The following is a 16,332-nucleotide window of genomic DNA, read 5'->3' on the forward strand; positions in this document are numbered from 1 at the left end:
ACACCTTAGCAGCACTTCCAGCCTACTACTGTCACCTCTTAGATTCCTCAGGACAAGACATTTTACCCTCTAGGCTGCAAATTATCCACTGTCAAGGGGCCATAATGATATCTAGTTTTACCTTAAAAAGCAGCACTATAGAAATGTTAATCAATTCTAATCAATACCAAGGTTCTGTGTCTGAAATGAGCCGCTGGCTGCAAAACGGCAGCAGCAGAGCTGAGAATCCCAAGCAAATACTGAGGGCCCAGTGGGAAAAGCACTGGCCCTGAAATAACCCTTGCATTTAAAAGCAGGCCCTCAGTACTAAAGCCGGGGGACTCTGGCATCAGTAAAAGTCAACTTGAACCAGCTGGTGAATAGAAAGGGTTTTGGTTTCCAGTACTATCCACACAACCGTCTTCATTAAACTGGATCCAGTGTTAGGCTTTCAATATTGTACTTATAACAGTGCTCACAGCAGCACTGCAAGTTGCCATGGCATAAGCAAGAAAAATGCTTTATTGCCTCTGAACAGGTACACCCTTCCTAGGGTACCTGTATTACTATAAGTTTGCATGTGAACTTCCCTGAACCCCATGGCTTGGTACAACATTATCAGGACAGCATCTCCTGCTGGTCATGACACTACCCAAACACAGAAAAACAGAAAATACGAGTCTCTATGTCAGTTTAAACCAACAAAAAACACCAGTGATTGTTTCATCTCAAGGAAGGGAGAAAAGAGGTAGGGAAGGAAGGTTTATTATTCTGCAGAGGAAATGGGGCATGACCTTCTCAAATTGAACGATAGAAATACACAGCCAATAAGCTGTAGTAGCAAAGATGAGCTATCACTAACAGAGCGTGTCCAAGATTTATTCAGGGAATGAACACACAGCAAACAGATACTTGTGACACACTGCATGCAGTACATCAAAGATAATAAACCTATTTTAACCAATACAACAAATAGGATGTGGCTTTCTGCATATTTCATGGACCACCAGGTGCCATCTGTATGTATCCATATTCAGCTATCATTATAATGTACTTATTATAATTGGCACAAGCCTTACAGAGCCACCCCTCACACTAGTCCCAGACTGTTTTCCACACCAAATCAATGGCAATAACTGAGTCCCAAGGGATGAAGTCTTTGTTATTCCTAATTCTGGGGACAATACTCTTCCTGGATAGGCTACACAGCAAAGGAACATGACCCTAAAATGTTCAGAAAACAACAATAATATTTGTAGTATTTAGGAGAATAAAATCCTTTGGATAGCACCAAAATATTGCTTGACTTCGCCTTTTATTTTCACTTTTGCTATAGTAATTACCTTGAATTTTAGACAAAAAAAAATTATAAGCAAAAGCAGATTCCTGTATTTTGAAAATGCAGCTGCACCTTGCTCCAGTTTCAAAACATTTTTGAACTTTTTTTAAAATGAAAATTTCATCCAAACTTAACAGTTTTGAATTTGATACCTCAGCATTTTCTGAGAAAAAAAGAAAAAAAAATGCTATGCCAAAAAATTCTTGGTCGGCTCTTGTAAAGATGTGCTTTTAAAGATTCCCAGCTGGGCTGGCAGGAAGCATAAAATATTAAATACTTTAAAAAAGAAATAGGCCTAACTGTCTTATTAGGCATTCATATAAAAGGACCCTCTGGTCTTGGCCATTCTTACCTCAAAAAGACTGAGATATATAGATTGATAAATTGGAATATTTATGAGTTAACACTGAAATTCCTATCCTTCACTATGTAATGTAGTAGGATGCACTCAGATTTCAAATCTTTAACAAGCCAGTATTAGCCACAAAGTATTATTAATTCTGAATTCCTGGTGGTTTGGCATTTTAAACTAGGTATTAGATGAGATTAGTTGAGTTTTTTTTCACTGTTTGCTCATTCTTGTGCATTTATGAAAACAATTTTCTATATCTCAGAAAAGTCCCAGGTAAAATACTGTAGGAATTGAACACACAAACAACAAATAAACTGTGTTAAGTCTTCTGATAAACAGTATTCTTACTTAATTGTGCACTCCAAACATGAATGAATGCAAACCAATTTCCTTCTAGAAAATATAATTTCATCCACTTCAGTGACCTGAATCACAAAAACAATCATCGATATTTTACCCAGACACCAAGACATCCATTACTGCATTGTGCTGACACTCTCCTCCAGTGCAAGGAGCTCAGCTCACATGAATCAATTAATCTGTGTTTACCTACGTGTTTCCCCATCCATAATAGCACAGATTTTGTAAATCCCTTTGGAAATTATACCTAGATATTAAACCCAGAACTTTCAACGTGAGAGCTGACAAAAATCACCAGTGACAAATGGATATTCCCTAGCTAAAGGAAACACAAATTTATTCTGCTCAGGTTTATCGCTGTGTTTCCCTAACACACAGGCTGCTCAGCAGTGCTGAAGGAGGCAGGACACACAGCATCTCTCAGTAATAACATGTACTATGGCTCACAAAAGTGTTTCAGTTCCTAACTCCCACTGGACGTCAGACACCTAAAACAGCTCTGTGGATCTGGTCCTTAGTCTTCTGGAAAAAGTATTTACAGCTGACAGAGAGGAAAAACTCAAGATGTGCTTATTTGAAAGCAACCTTTCCACTCAGTAGTTTGAGTAGAGAAAACACTGAATTAATTAGAACTGGCTTAACACAAAACCCAACTTGAACTTTTTTTGTTGCTTCTGTACCAGGCAAAGGTACACATTAGCTTGAAATAAGCACGCAGCACTCTCCTGCTGACCCAAAGTAGAAGTCGAGGGTTTAGTAAATCCTGCTTATTCTCTGTGGCAAGTGAAGCTCACTAATTTCAGCAGCACATAAAGGGGATGGGCATGACCTATTTTGCCAAAAATAAAAGAGGAGCAGCAATAAATTGAGGCATTTTAAGATGGTGTTTCTCTTAAAGAACTTAGATCCAGGAGGTGTGAGATTAAATAAGAATCAAAGTTTTCATTTAAAAGAAAAGAAATAAGTTTCTAGCCTGCATGACTGCAGAGAAAAGTCCCTAGAACTCTGAAATCTGCCGGTTTCAGTGTGCCACCATCCTATCAACAAAAAGTGTTAAAATCCCAGCCTAGCTTAACAATGAGATTTTACTTTATTTCTAATAACATACTTTGGGTCTTTTTTTTTTTTTTTTTTTTAATCTCTCTCTCTTTGGGTGCCTGTGAATCGTATTTTCAATTTCTTCACCACCACCATGAGGACTAGACTTTGTCTTCCATCTTCAATGAAAGCTGGGATCTTCCTGTATACGTCTGGCTGCAGGAGAGAATACATCAAACACTGCAGGACTTGTGAAAAACTGCAAGATCTGGCAACACGGATACTGCTGTTCAAGTTATTATTGCCCCTGAGGAACAAGGCTGCAGTTCACAGGCATGAGGCTAACATAAGCAAGCTCTCAGCCAGCTTTTGTTTTACCACTTTATTTATTTATTTTAAGAAGGAGGATTAGGCCCAGGTTTGTGAAGGGAAGAAACTGTGGACTGTTTCTTGAGCTCATACAATGATACCCCTTGCTATATGAAATATGAAAGCAAACATTAAAATCTCTCTACACAGAGAGCCACACTGTCTTTTGTAGGAATTTATCATTCTGTTCAAATACACACACGACATTGATTTGACACTAACCAACTACTATCACCAACTTCACACTAAAATAACTCAGCAGTGGTGCTTCAGGAAGTCAAATATATTGAGCCACTATGATTATTTTTTATAAAATCATTGGGTTTTGTTTGGCAAAAAAATAATTTTTGTTCAATTTTTCCAATCTGACAAAAGAATCTGAAATACTGCAACACATTAATTAGTTCCCAGTTATTTTGCAGAGAAAGAAGAAACATTTTTAGAGCAGTTTACTTTGTTTAGAAACCCATCGTAAGATCTGGAAGAGCATTTATAGACAACCCAAGTGCTGTGTAAGTGGAATTTAGCATCAATATTCAAGAGGACAACGATCCAAAAAGCCCTGATAAACTCAGGTATGGTCAACAGCACACCATGCAGAACCTAGGTTTCTGGTAAACGTTTTCTTAAGTATTCATAAACCTAACCTCTTGAATGTTCAGAAACTGAGCTGTCCATGTACATACCCACCTTCTACCTAAGGCCAGCTGGGACTTGTAAATCAGGCAGCCCTTTGAGTCCTTTAGGGCCTCATTTAAAACCTATAGGCCTGATTTGCTAAGCACATTGAGACCCTAACATCAGGAACTCAGCTCGAAAGGCAGCTCTAGGATTTGCTATGGTCTTAGGGATCTTTGTGGCTGTGAGAAATCCCAGTCCTAGACCCCTAGCCATAAAGTTAAAGTTCTGTTGTTTTACATACTAAGAATCTCTTAAACGTAATCTGTCACATAATACCCTTGTGTGTGCTACTTACGTATTACTTGATAAATAATACGTATGAAATGGTACCAATTTTCCACAAAAGTGTTAAAATAACTGGTAAAATATAAACAGTGGGTATTTCTCTCAACTTTGGGAGCTTGCCATATTAACATTGCAGCTCCCTGTGACTGCAATATGACATTCTGTCCACAACACATGAACAAATCACCACATCGGGAAATGCCTTCTGGGGAGATCTCGTGGCTGGGACTGCCCTTTCCCAGGCACTGGGAATCACTGTCCCTCTTCACGCCATAGCTTTTGCTCCAAATTGTTCCTTGCAGAGTTTGGAGGAAGACAGGATGTACATGGAGAGGGTGGATTGTTCCAGCCACAGAAGGAAAAACCTGGCTGAAGTAAACTTCTCATGCCTAAACTCCTCTTCCCATCAGGAAATCCAGAATAAGAGAGCCCTGCAACCCTGCAAAAGCCCTCCCCTTCACACAGGGAGCTTTTGTGCCAGTGAACTTCCAGCTGAACCATTTCCTTTCTATGGCAAGACAACTCAGTATGTTCCAGTTCTCTCCCATTCTCTTCTTGTGTCGCAGGAAGGTCCTCATGAAACGTGGGGCCTGCTCGGCTGAATGCTGCAACCATATATACAGCACAAGGCAACTCTTGTCCTGGAGAGTTTATAACCTTGATAGATATATAACCCAGAGCTCTCTCCCTCATCAAAGAGGGCAGTTTCTACCTCTAGGAGCTCTTAAGAAAGACAGAGCTCTGTAAAAGGAGTCACTCAGGGATTTGACCCCCACGTGTGCATTACTGCTATCCCTGACTGATCCAATCCACAAGGTGGTGAGCTCTGCACCATGCCCCGGTACCCTGGTCCACCAGCTGCCTGCAGTGAGGTACCTGCTGGGACCAGCTTAGCTCTAGTCCGGCCTGCTTACCCCAGCCCCCCTTCCAGGGAAACCGGGACACAGGTAGGATAATGTGCACCCGGTCTCTGCACTGTGTGCCAGCAGGACATAGCCGGGACGCGCTCTTCCCACTCTCACGGGTTTGATAAACCCAGCAAAGCTCTGTATTGAGTGAAGCACACAAAACATACAACATAGCAAGTTCTCCACTCAGTGCTAAAACGTCAGCCTGGACGTTAATAACACCTCACAGGCTCTACTCACCGTGAATCCATTAAAGAAGCACACGGGTTGCATCTTTCTCAGTCTGGTCCGTCGCAGTCAGACAGGGCCAGGAGTTTGTCACTGCTGAAGATTTCCTTCCTACAGGGTGAGACACGTCAATAATCCCACAGAAAGTCAGGTCAGACTTTCGCCCCACGGAAGCAGGGTATTTTAATTTTATTGTTCCCCATCCCTGCTGAAGTGAAGCACACCCCAAGGCCAAAGACTGGCGCAGGAGCCCCAGTGGTGAAGGACCCTCCCACGGCTTACGAGACCACACCAGCAGTCAGCTGCTACCTTGGGAAGCAAGCTCTGTGCTGAGCTCCTCCCAGGGACGTTTCCACTTGCTAAACCCCTCCTCTGGTGAAGGAATTGCCCAAAGAGGTCTCCAGCCACTGGGGCAGCCCGCGCAGATCTGAGCTCCGTGGCAGCCTCTTCTGCCAACACGCTCTTTTGGAAAGATGGTGCTAAAGGGTACAGTTTACATCATGTTTATTAACTTTTCTTTATGCTTTATTGTACAGGAGGTTTTGCTGTGGTGATATATTTTAGTCACCTCTCTTTAGCACAGACAGACAAAAAGTCATGATTTGGTATACCTGTTTCTAATTCCTCAATTTACATTTCCTTATTAATACTGTACTCTCTGTGTGCAGCAGACTAAGAAACACACTGCTGTTGAAAATCCTCCTGACAAACAATGAAAAGAAAAACACAGATCTGTATGGCTTATTGTTCAAAAATGAATAGTGAGGCTAAACAGCAGCTTAGGAAATTCTGCAAAGAGTAACTATATATTCAGAACAAACCTCTATAAGCAATACCCAGAATACTCCACACAGTATCCTTTAAATGGGATATAATAATTGCTGTGCTGATTGCCTTGATATAAGCTCACAAGAAAAAATAAGTAAGATAAACCTTAATATTCTTTTTCACACAACATGGTCATAGAAAATAAATCTTATGCAACAATCATTTTAAACTGTATACCAAAAAAAAAAACCTCAACAAACACTTTAAATACATCATAGATCTGAGACAATTTTTCCTGGATATTTATAGTGAATACAATACTATTGAGTCAATTRTCATTAATATTGCAAGGACCAAAATCCTAACCATCAAAGAATACATGCAAGAACAAAACCCAGTCTGCCCTTTGTTCACACCATGCAAATACAGCATCTCTTTCCAGGATTTGATGCTTACCAGTTTCTAGTAAAAGTACAGTTCTCCTTCAACAGCCTGAATCACCACCCAGAAAAGACTTTCTTTTGCAGCTGTGTGGGCCAGCACAGAAATCTGAGCAATGTTTTATTCGAGTTGTAATAGTAGTAAAAGGCTATTCAGCATAGCTAGCAGTAACCACCACCAGTTTCACTCACCTCATTTGTTTAATAGAGGCAAAATGCAGAGTGCACATGTGTCCTGTGAAGCCAGAAAATGCTTCCTTGCTAATTAGCATCAGAGCCCCCTACCTGGGGAGGCACTAAACTGCACTGATCATGAAAAATTAAACATCACCAACTGAAAGAGAAGCACTTGCTCTCAGTGTCAGGCTTTGGCACCACAGAAGTAGATAAGAGACTCAGTATCATATCGTGATCCCAAGAAACAACGAAGGCAAACCAGTCACAAATTGCAGCACAGTATGCAGAGTATTACACTGGTGACAAGTCAAGTATTTTGTTCTCAGATCTGTTTGTAAGAGGCATTTTTGTTCATTCAGCAAAGAAATCAGAAGGGAATAGCAATTACAAAGAGCAGCCTCAGCTGAGCTTTTCAGACCAGCACGCCAGTGCACCCCATTTCCCAGCAGGATGCTCCTACTGGGAAAACCTGATATCTGCCTGACATTACTGTTCTTCCCACTGGGGTTCAATCAGTTGGATGTTTCTGAGCAAAGCTAAAACGATTCGACAGAGAAACGTTCCACCCAAATAGGGATAAGACATTACCTCACTAAAGTCAGCAGCTTCAGTAGATTTATTGCATATATCCCACAGTGGCTATTTTTCCTCTCAGTTTTAATTTTGCAGCACATAGTGGTTCCTTGATACAGGAATAATTTGCATAACCAAGCATAGACTCATTCTGAAACACACTTGCAACAGCATCCAAATGCCTCACTCTAAAACTCTAAGGGGTTGGGAACGGCACATCAGGTTTCAGTCCTGCTATTAAATCTTAATACTTCCTGAGGGCTGTGTAGTCTTAATTTTACCTGGTGCTTTTGCCACAGCACCATGCACAGTGTCATTTCAGTACAAATCAGATGAAAAGCTTCACAGATTTATGTGATCTGCTTCTCTGTCAAAGTTTCTGAATCCTGTTTTCTCTGGAAACATAGGAGGAAAAGATAAGGCGCTATATGAAGAAGCAAAAGATTAAAGCACATCACTGTGTTTTTGTATTGTTACAAAAAGTGAAACACTAGGGAAGAAGATGGATTAAAATGCTTTCCGTTCTCCCAAAGACACAGAACGATGGCTCTTGGCAACCAATACACAAATTTCAGTTTTCCTCATGGAATTTCATGGTTCCTGATGGCCCCTAAAAATGTACTGTCTTTTTCTTTTTCTTTTGTTATCTTTTAATTGCATGGCAGAAATAGAGAAGGAATACCATTGCATGCTTTATCCTTTCGGATCACACTTAAAAAAAATCATTTTAAAAGGACACATTGTCCCACATTTATCACACCTTATAGTGGAAAACAGGTTAATGATTCTGCTTTGTTGTATCAGTGTCTAATTCCACACCAAGTACTGTAGCTAAAAGTAACAAACAAACAGTCAGTGAGAGTACTGCAGTACTCATTTAAAAACACTACGCATGTATGCTATAGTTGTGGAAACAGCTTTTGGATTACACTGGCTTTTGTGTAGTACTTGGTTTATATTTGCAATCTGCCCTGAGATCTGTGCATCTTCTTGTATATACATCTTCTGTGATGGTCTTCAATGACACATTTTCCTTGATTTTTTTTTTAATTATTCAGTGTTGGAATTAATAAACAGTTTAGAAAATGAAAATGTCATGGCTTTGCACAGAATGCATCAATTAATGAAGTATAACACAGAGCAATTTAAAGGTACATTTCCCAGTGGCAAAGGAGCTGATCCTCTTCCAGTTGGAATCCAAAGTAAAAATATCTCATTGACTGCAATAAGACCCAATAGACTTTAAAAATTCTAACGATTTTACAAATGAAAACAACCTATTTCTTATAGAAAATGACAAAACATGGCGCTTAAGTACCATTTGAGAGCTATAAATTGCACAATATGCTCAGAGAAATTAAACTTACTTTAAAAAAGCAATTTGCAGATTTCAAAAAAAATTGTTGCAACAGTTCCACCAAATACGCACATGATTAAAACTACAAAAATTCATTAATCTCCCCCCAGCATTCAACCTGTCCTATGCTGCCTGGCAAAGGCGCAAGCTGTGAGCATGGTGGTGGTAMGGTGTGCAGTGGGCGCCTCCTAGTAAAGACACACAAGAACCGGCAGGTCAGGGCTCACTCGGAGAGATGGGTCAGCGCTGTGGACATCTGAGGACACCTTGGTCCTTGCTTTGTCATCTAGGTCTGAGGAAATTCCTGAGATCTGATGGAAGCAGCACACTTATTAACTGGGCTCTCCCATAGTTGCTGCCTGTGCAATGCTAACACTTATGGCAATGCCTGCAGGGCTCCAAAAAAAGGAGCCCAGTCCAAATAACACTGCTACGCCCTTTCCAGATGCAGAGAAAAAAAAAAGGAGGCAAGAAATTAGTGTCACCACAATCCCTCAAAGCCCCTTCGGTCTGGATGCAGAGGTGGTCTTATTTCCATCTTACAGCCCCACCATCTCTTTCCTCTGTGACTGCCCTCAGGCACGCAGCAGGGAAGAGGTGTGGGGGGATTTTCAGGAGAAGTGTCACATTTGCAGAGCAAGCGGCATGGCTGACTGCACCCCCCATACCCTCGCTTCCGGGAAAGCCCCTGCCTTTTCCAGCCAGCAGGAGAAAGGGGGGTTGGCACCGCTAGCCCCCATCTCCCCCTCTCTGCAAACCAGAGCCACACAGGTGCTCATCATGAGGCAAAGCCTCACTGGGTCCGGTCCAGAGCTGCATCCACCACCCTGCTCCACAGGGATGCTCGAGGCCACCTTACTGCACCCGCTACTACATGCGTTAGACCATCGCTGCAGGGAGATCCGATGGCAAATTACAGGTTGTATTAATGTGAGTAACCTCAGCCCAGCAGTCATTTCTCAGCCTCTGTATTTCTCTCAGATGAAATTCCCGTGGCCTATACCCAATGTACTCCTGCTAACAAAAATGAAAGTTTGCTTCTAGAAACTGGCCAGAAATGAATAGGCCAGACATTTTAGGGGGCTCACCTGAAAATTTCATTATTTTCTCATGTTAATTACCTATTGTCTTTAACCTCTTCAGACATRCAACTTTTATTTTTTAACCCAAAATGTGCCCTCATTTTTATTTGCTCACAGGTAGACAGTTAAGTGTCATAGGCTTTATACAAACACACGCTAAGAAAAAGACATTACCTCAAAGAATTTACACAAATTTAGGACAAGATAACATGTGGTGAAAAAGCAAAGCTCCTGTGGAAGAAACAGAGCAGTGAAATGCTTTGTCCCAGGTCAACGAACAGATAAATAACCCAAAAGGAAAGTGCTACTGACCTCCCGACTAAACAGCTTAGTACCCTGTTTACTAGTAAATATTGCTGTCCTTCTAAGCTCTTAAAAATGTATCTTACGTGGTTGAAGAGAGTACACTGCAAGTTCACGTCAAGAAATCTGGAATTTCAAAGCCAATGATGCTCTAAAATGTAAATCCCCAGGGTGTCTACCCAAACCGATGCTCTTTGTGGCTAGGAGGGGGAGAATTCACACACACACACACACACACACACACACACACACAAAATGTATGCACAAAGGCATTTTCTGAGACAACAAAACATATGTCATGTTTTACCTAGGAAAATGCAAAATCAAAGTTAAAGCAGCAATTATTATAATCTATCCAGACTCTGATCCTAACCAAGTGCAGATACATTAAATACGAAAGTGTTAATCCTTGAAGGCATACAGATATTGATTAGGCAAGAGGTATTGATCAGTAAAAATTAATTCTGACATCAAAACCTATATTGACTTCTGTCTTCTGCTTACCCATTTTAACTAAAGTCATGTTAACAGAATCATGTTTTAGTTATGGTGGTTCTGTATAGGAAGCTGTTCTGCTTTCCTTTTCTGCTGTTTCCTCCCTTTTTTTGGAACAAAATTCATTGGCAGCACCATTCTGCTCACACCTCCACTATGCTCAGACCCTTCCTTATGCTGGGACCCTGTGCAGCTGGGAAGCTGCAAAGAAAAAGATTGTTTCGAAAAAAGAAGGCATTTTCTCTCCCCCTTCCTTTGAAAACAACGAATACAGTTGTCCACAACTTAAAACATGACAGAGCTATGTTACACCATGGCGCACTATTTTGAGGAAAATTCATAACCTGAGAAAGGCTGCTAGACTCCTAAGTGAATCCCAGGGTTGGCAGCATATCTGACAGCTTGTCTCTTCCCTATGGTAGGTCCATATTCGAGTCAGCTTTAGCCATCCAGAAGTTAAACATTTAGTTTTATCTAATGATTTAAATTCTATAGTGTTCTCAGGTCTATAAGTGGAGAAGTACAGACACATACAGTGTAATTCAACCCACTGCCCCAGACACCTAATTTAAAATGGGATAGGACCTATTTTCAGAGGTGTATGTCTGTCTTCATAGCCATTCCCCACATACCATAGTTGCGCCCAGGTACTGCTTACACTTAATTCCCTTTTATCTCTATTCACTGCTGCTTCTAGCAGGGGCAAAGATGGGACACCAGGATGGTTAGAAGATACAGAATGAGGTAAATCACTGCAGGTGGACATGTGTGTGGCAACTTGCCAAGTGATGGGCAATTGTCACCCTTCAGTAAGTCATCATCAGTTTTAGCAGGGCTCCGGTGGCACTAAGGCCAAGAGAAAAGCAAGATTTTGGCTGCTCCCCTCTAAAATTTCTCGAATGAGTAGCAATGTCCTCCAGAGGTTGGCTCCTTCCTTGCTCTGCACTGGAATGCCTTCATATGCAGTCAAGGAGTCACATACTTCTTCAGTGTTAAGGTATACTGCATTACAGGCTTATAACTTAACATTTCTCCTCTTGCCTCTCCTAATGCAGCATTATTGTTCACATGTTTTCAGATAAATTTCCCCAGATCTGTCAATTTACATTAGCCTTACTTAAGCCTAACAGACAGGAAACGTAGTTTTTATAGTTCCGCAGTTACAAACATCTTTCTGTCCTCATCAGAGCCTGCAATACCTCCCAGTCCAGTACTACCTTCAAATTCAATTGATTTTTGGATTCACAGATCAGTAGTTGAGGCCAACCTTAACGCAAATTCCTGTGAGAACCCAATAGACACTACGTCTCAGTTTAAAGTATGATGATCTATCATTACCATTCATGCCATGTTCAGTATCACTGGGGTCCAAGAAAATTTATCTGAGGTAGTGGGCAAGACTGGGAGGCTATGAAATATTTTTAAAAAAGGACAAAACTAGTACTACTGTAGTTCTGTAAATGTCACCTTTAAAACCACTTTTATATTCTGTAATTCTCCTTTATTGAACCACATGTACCTTCCTCATTAGACCATTTGCTTCAAGATAACGTATACCTTTCTCTCTTAAGAGTTTAATAATTACTTGATTATGGTCTGGATATAATATTACCCAACAGTATATGCCAGAATAATATTTCTTTTAAATCATTTCAATATTTCTTTTCTCAAATTAAAGGTATTCCCAAAATTCCTATGACTTTTAAAGAATTTGCAATGATTTACTAAATAATTCCCTACTTCAGAATGCCTGTCCCTCATACTTGCAGGTATATGCATCTCCAGTCACCCCTTACTCTCTAGTCATTGTAGCTGTTTATTAAGCATTTTATTTGTCAATTATAAGTGCAATTCAACATATATTGCTGTGGGTTTTTTTCAGGAAAAAAAAAAAAAAAAGGTAGATGAAAGAGGAATGGGAGAAAGAGACCTGCCACAAGCAATACATTTTGAAGTCTTACTGCATTCATTTCCAGGCTACTCGGGTTAAATGTGAATGACCCAGATACTGTGTATATGCACAAACTTATCAATTAGGTTATAAAGGTTATATCTACAATGGCCCAGTTCCAAAGCAATTAGAAAAGAGCCCTCATAATCAAAACCTCAGCCATGTATTTCCACGTTAAAAATACAGAGCAATTTTTCTTTATAATCCACAACTGCTCCAGCTTCAGCAATTCTGCTCTCTGTTGATATTTGCTCTGGTGCTGGTGCCAGTGATTGTTCTTCAAGTAAGAAAAGATCTTAGCAGATATGAAATGCAAATGCCAAGCTTCAGAATACTTTTTTGGACCAGCATTTACATTTTAATTTGTCTGCTTGGTTAATGAATGGTTTAACTCCACTGTGATAGCCACCCTGAAATCTGTCTGTAAAGCTTTGTTTGTTTTTTAGGATTAGACTCATAGTTCTTGTACTGGCCTTTCACATTACACCAAAATAAAATACAGCTTTGCCATTATACTTATCGTAAGTATGCAAAATGTCATACAAGGACTTAATACACAGCAACATAAAACATGGTGTACAATTACACAGGATGCTACCCACTGGCTATACAGATGTAAAACCATGAGCAGAATTTGGTCTGATTATTTGGAATAGGTTTCAAACAGATGCTCACATTTCTCAGATGGCTGAAAACATGGTTTAATATAGGAAGCATCCTGCCAGCTAGAGCTGCACCATCATGACTCTTTGTCATACATTTTGTACTAGGATGTGCAGTCAGGAAAAATACTTCTCCAATGTCAACTCTCTTTTACTTCAAACCTGTTTTTGTTATTATGTCCGCTGCTGGGATCCTCCAGGGACATACAGAAAGGGCAGGTGCGCAGCTCCGCAGACCAGAAAACGTCTGGAGAATGTAGATACCCAGGGAACTACATATCCAGAATATAGGGGCTCAATGGGCTTTGGTACTGCACAAAAACTCCTCAATCACTTTTCTGGATTTAAGTGCCTATTTCTCTCTTAAATGCCAAAGATGCATCTCCAGCTCTCTCTTGGTGCCTAACACTGGCTTCTGGGGCCAGACACCTAAAAATGAGCAAAAATCAGCCCCTATCTCTGAATACAGCMTTTGAGTGATTTAGCCCTAGCTCTTCTAAAGCCCTCCCTTCACAGGTGACTTTTGAAAATAGGACTTGGCTGTTTTGAAAAATCTCGAGATTTTTTTTAAGTCAGGGAGATTGTCTTAACAGAGAAGCTAGCTTTACAATGCTCCTTATTTTTCAAATACTTAGATAAGTATGGCAACCATGGAAGCACCATGGAAATATGCTTTAAAAATAAAAGCACAGTCCTGTCTTCAGTTCCCAAGGTGCAAGTCTTTTGCGGGAGAGCAGACTTTGGCAAGCAGTTTCATGTGCAAGAACTGTCACAGAGGGCCCATGGCGGGCTCCCACGCCAACGCTCCACAGCACATGCAGCAGCCTGCAGGACCTCTCCATCCATTCCACTGCTCTGCGCGGGGAGGGGCAGCCGGATGAGGAGATCCCCAGCGCTCCCTCCCAGCCTGCTGTCGTTCATGGTCCTCAAAGGAACTGGGAAAAAGCTTGTGCCTTCACCTGGTACCGCAAACAACCAAACGCTTAGAGTCTCATTCACGACATGGGGAAGACACAGAGCTGGAGGAAAGCCCCCTTCTGTATATATATGCATGTTTTGATACTTACACCCACAACCTGCCACCCCCTTGAGTGAGGGTGATGGGGGGCAGGAGCTCCCCAGTACTGGGATTGGACCCCGGGATGCAGAAACCTATGCTATCCTGAGGAGCACGCTTTTGCCAGATAATGACAAAGGCCTTTCTAATGTGTTAAAAATGAAGCCAGAAAGGCAATGAAGGAGATATTTGGGGGAAAGGAAAGATCAAAATAATAATTGTTTCGAAGCACTGTACCTATTTTAGACATTCTTGCATCATGTTTCCATAGGAACTGTCATGCAAAGGAGTGCACTCCAGCAGCATTCACAAACGTTGGGTGGTTTAGTGGCTTGTAAAAGGACAAGTTAAGGCCACCATGACCATTCTGACAGCGCCAAGCACCTGCTGCCTTTGTTACACAACAGGATCTTAGCTGTGATGTTTTGCAAAATCTAGGAAAAAACAGTTTTTCCCTCTTTTTTTTCCTCTCATCCTGAAGGCATGGCTGATTTTCCATCCTCATGCAGCCATTGTGCTAAACACTGCCCAGCCAGACCTCCTGCAAGGCCTTGTGACACCTGTGTTTAGATCAGGTTTTCCATAACCACGTAGGAATGTGGAAAGAGCAAATGAAGCAGATTTGTTTTGGTGCTGGGGAGGTGAGGTGTCCTACCAAGTAACACTCTGGCCTGGCTTTTGCATCCAGCTTTGCCACTCTCCTGCTGAGTGACCTTGTGCAAGTCGTTCCAGGTAAGGTTTCCTCCATCTGTCAGCTGCCTGAAATGCACCACGTCCGGCTTAGCTGTGCAAGCACCTTCCCTAGCCAACATAGGCTGCATCTACCCTGCCAAAGATGTCCACCCAATGGAGAGTTCTCTGGTTCATAAGCCACCTGCATGACTACACCTGTCTACACCCACCTGGTCACATCCACATGTCAAGCACTGGCCCAGGTCTCAAGGCACCATGTAGCAAATAAGTATTTTTTCCACTCAAATTGTCCAATATAATGTGAGGTCTGTGTTGCAGCTCAGCAGAGCAGCGTTCTTTACTGCATGAAGGGTGTGTGTTTCACATCCTGAAGCAAGGCATAGCCATATGGGTGCGTTTGATAACCCTCTTGCTGGGATAGCACTAGAGACCATACATGATTTCGGAAACCTGACCTGATGGGGTATCTTCTGTAATTCCTCCAGAGAGCAGCTCCCTAAGTAAACTGTCCTCAGAGCTAATGCAGGTTTTGTCTCAGAAAGAATTGATTTGCTCCAAAAGATAAGTGTGTGAGCAAATGCACACTTATCCAGCCTGTCTGAGCAGGGTACCAGGATCTGGGAGTGAGCCAGACAGTTAAGCTCCTCCAGAGGGTGACTCTGAGATGACTTTGTGCATCCTTCCCTTTGACTGTGGTAGCAGCCTGAATGACCAGCTTAGCATTTAGATGGCTAAAGTGTGGCAAAATGATTCCCATCTCCTGTGCTACTGTTCTTGAATGCGAACAGCAGTGTAGTGACAGTGACCCCTCTTGTAAAGGACCTTCTTACCAACCCATGAAAAGTGATGTGTAAGAACTAGTAAACAGTACTTATGTATTGAGAGAAAACAGAATTTTGTTTACTTCTGGATAAAAGGCTTAAGTACACAGCTATTGTGTACAAACCTGCCTGACTTATCCCCAAGTAAAGGCGTATAGCTTCAAACAATCAGGACCAAATGCACTCTCCCTTGGAGCTGCCAGGTTTAACTTCACAGTCCAGTTGCAAGCTTCACTAAAAAGCTGGGGAATCTACTGGCCAGAAACATCATCCAATCCAGAGCCAGTAGGGCACAGCAATCTCAGTCCAAATGCTCCATCTGGGCAGGAGCCAACTACAAGTATTCTTAAATGATTGTGCAAGTGTTAAAAATTACTAAGGTTTAAAGTTAATTTTGCAAATCAATAGTTGCCT

General features: G+C 41.5%; 1 long non-coding RNA gene across 1 annotated transcript in view; it reads right to left on the minus strand.

The window, feature by feature from the left end:
- Nucleotides 1-3,152: 3,152 nt before the first annotated feature.
- Nucleotides 3,153-16,332, minus strand: part of LOC112970208 — a 71,537-nt gene continuing 58,357 nt past the window's right edge. The window contains exons 3-4 of the long non-coding RNA XR_003254922.1: nucleotides 5,552-5,650; nucleotides 3,153-3,284 (exon numbers count right to left, since the gene is read on the minus strand). This is a non-coding gene — a long non-coding RNA (uncharacterized LOC112970208). The remainder of the gene's footprint in view (nucleotides 3,285-5,551; nucleotides 5,651-16,332) is intronic.

Source organism: Apteryx rowi, unplaced genomic scaffold (assembly GCF_003343035.1).
Source record: "Apteryx rowi isolate R43461 unplaced genomic scaffold, aptRow1 scaffold_386, whole genome shotgun sequence".
Classification (NCBI taxonomy): domain Eukaryota; kingdom Metazoa; phylum Chordata; class Aves; order Apterygiformes; family Apterygidae; genus Apteryx; species Apteryx rowi.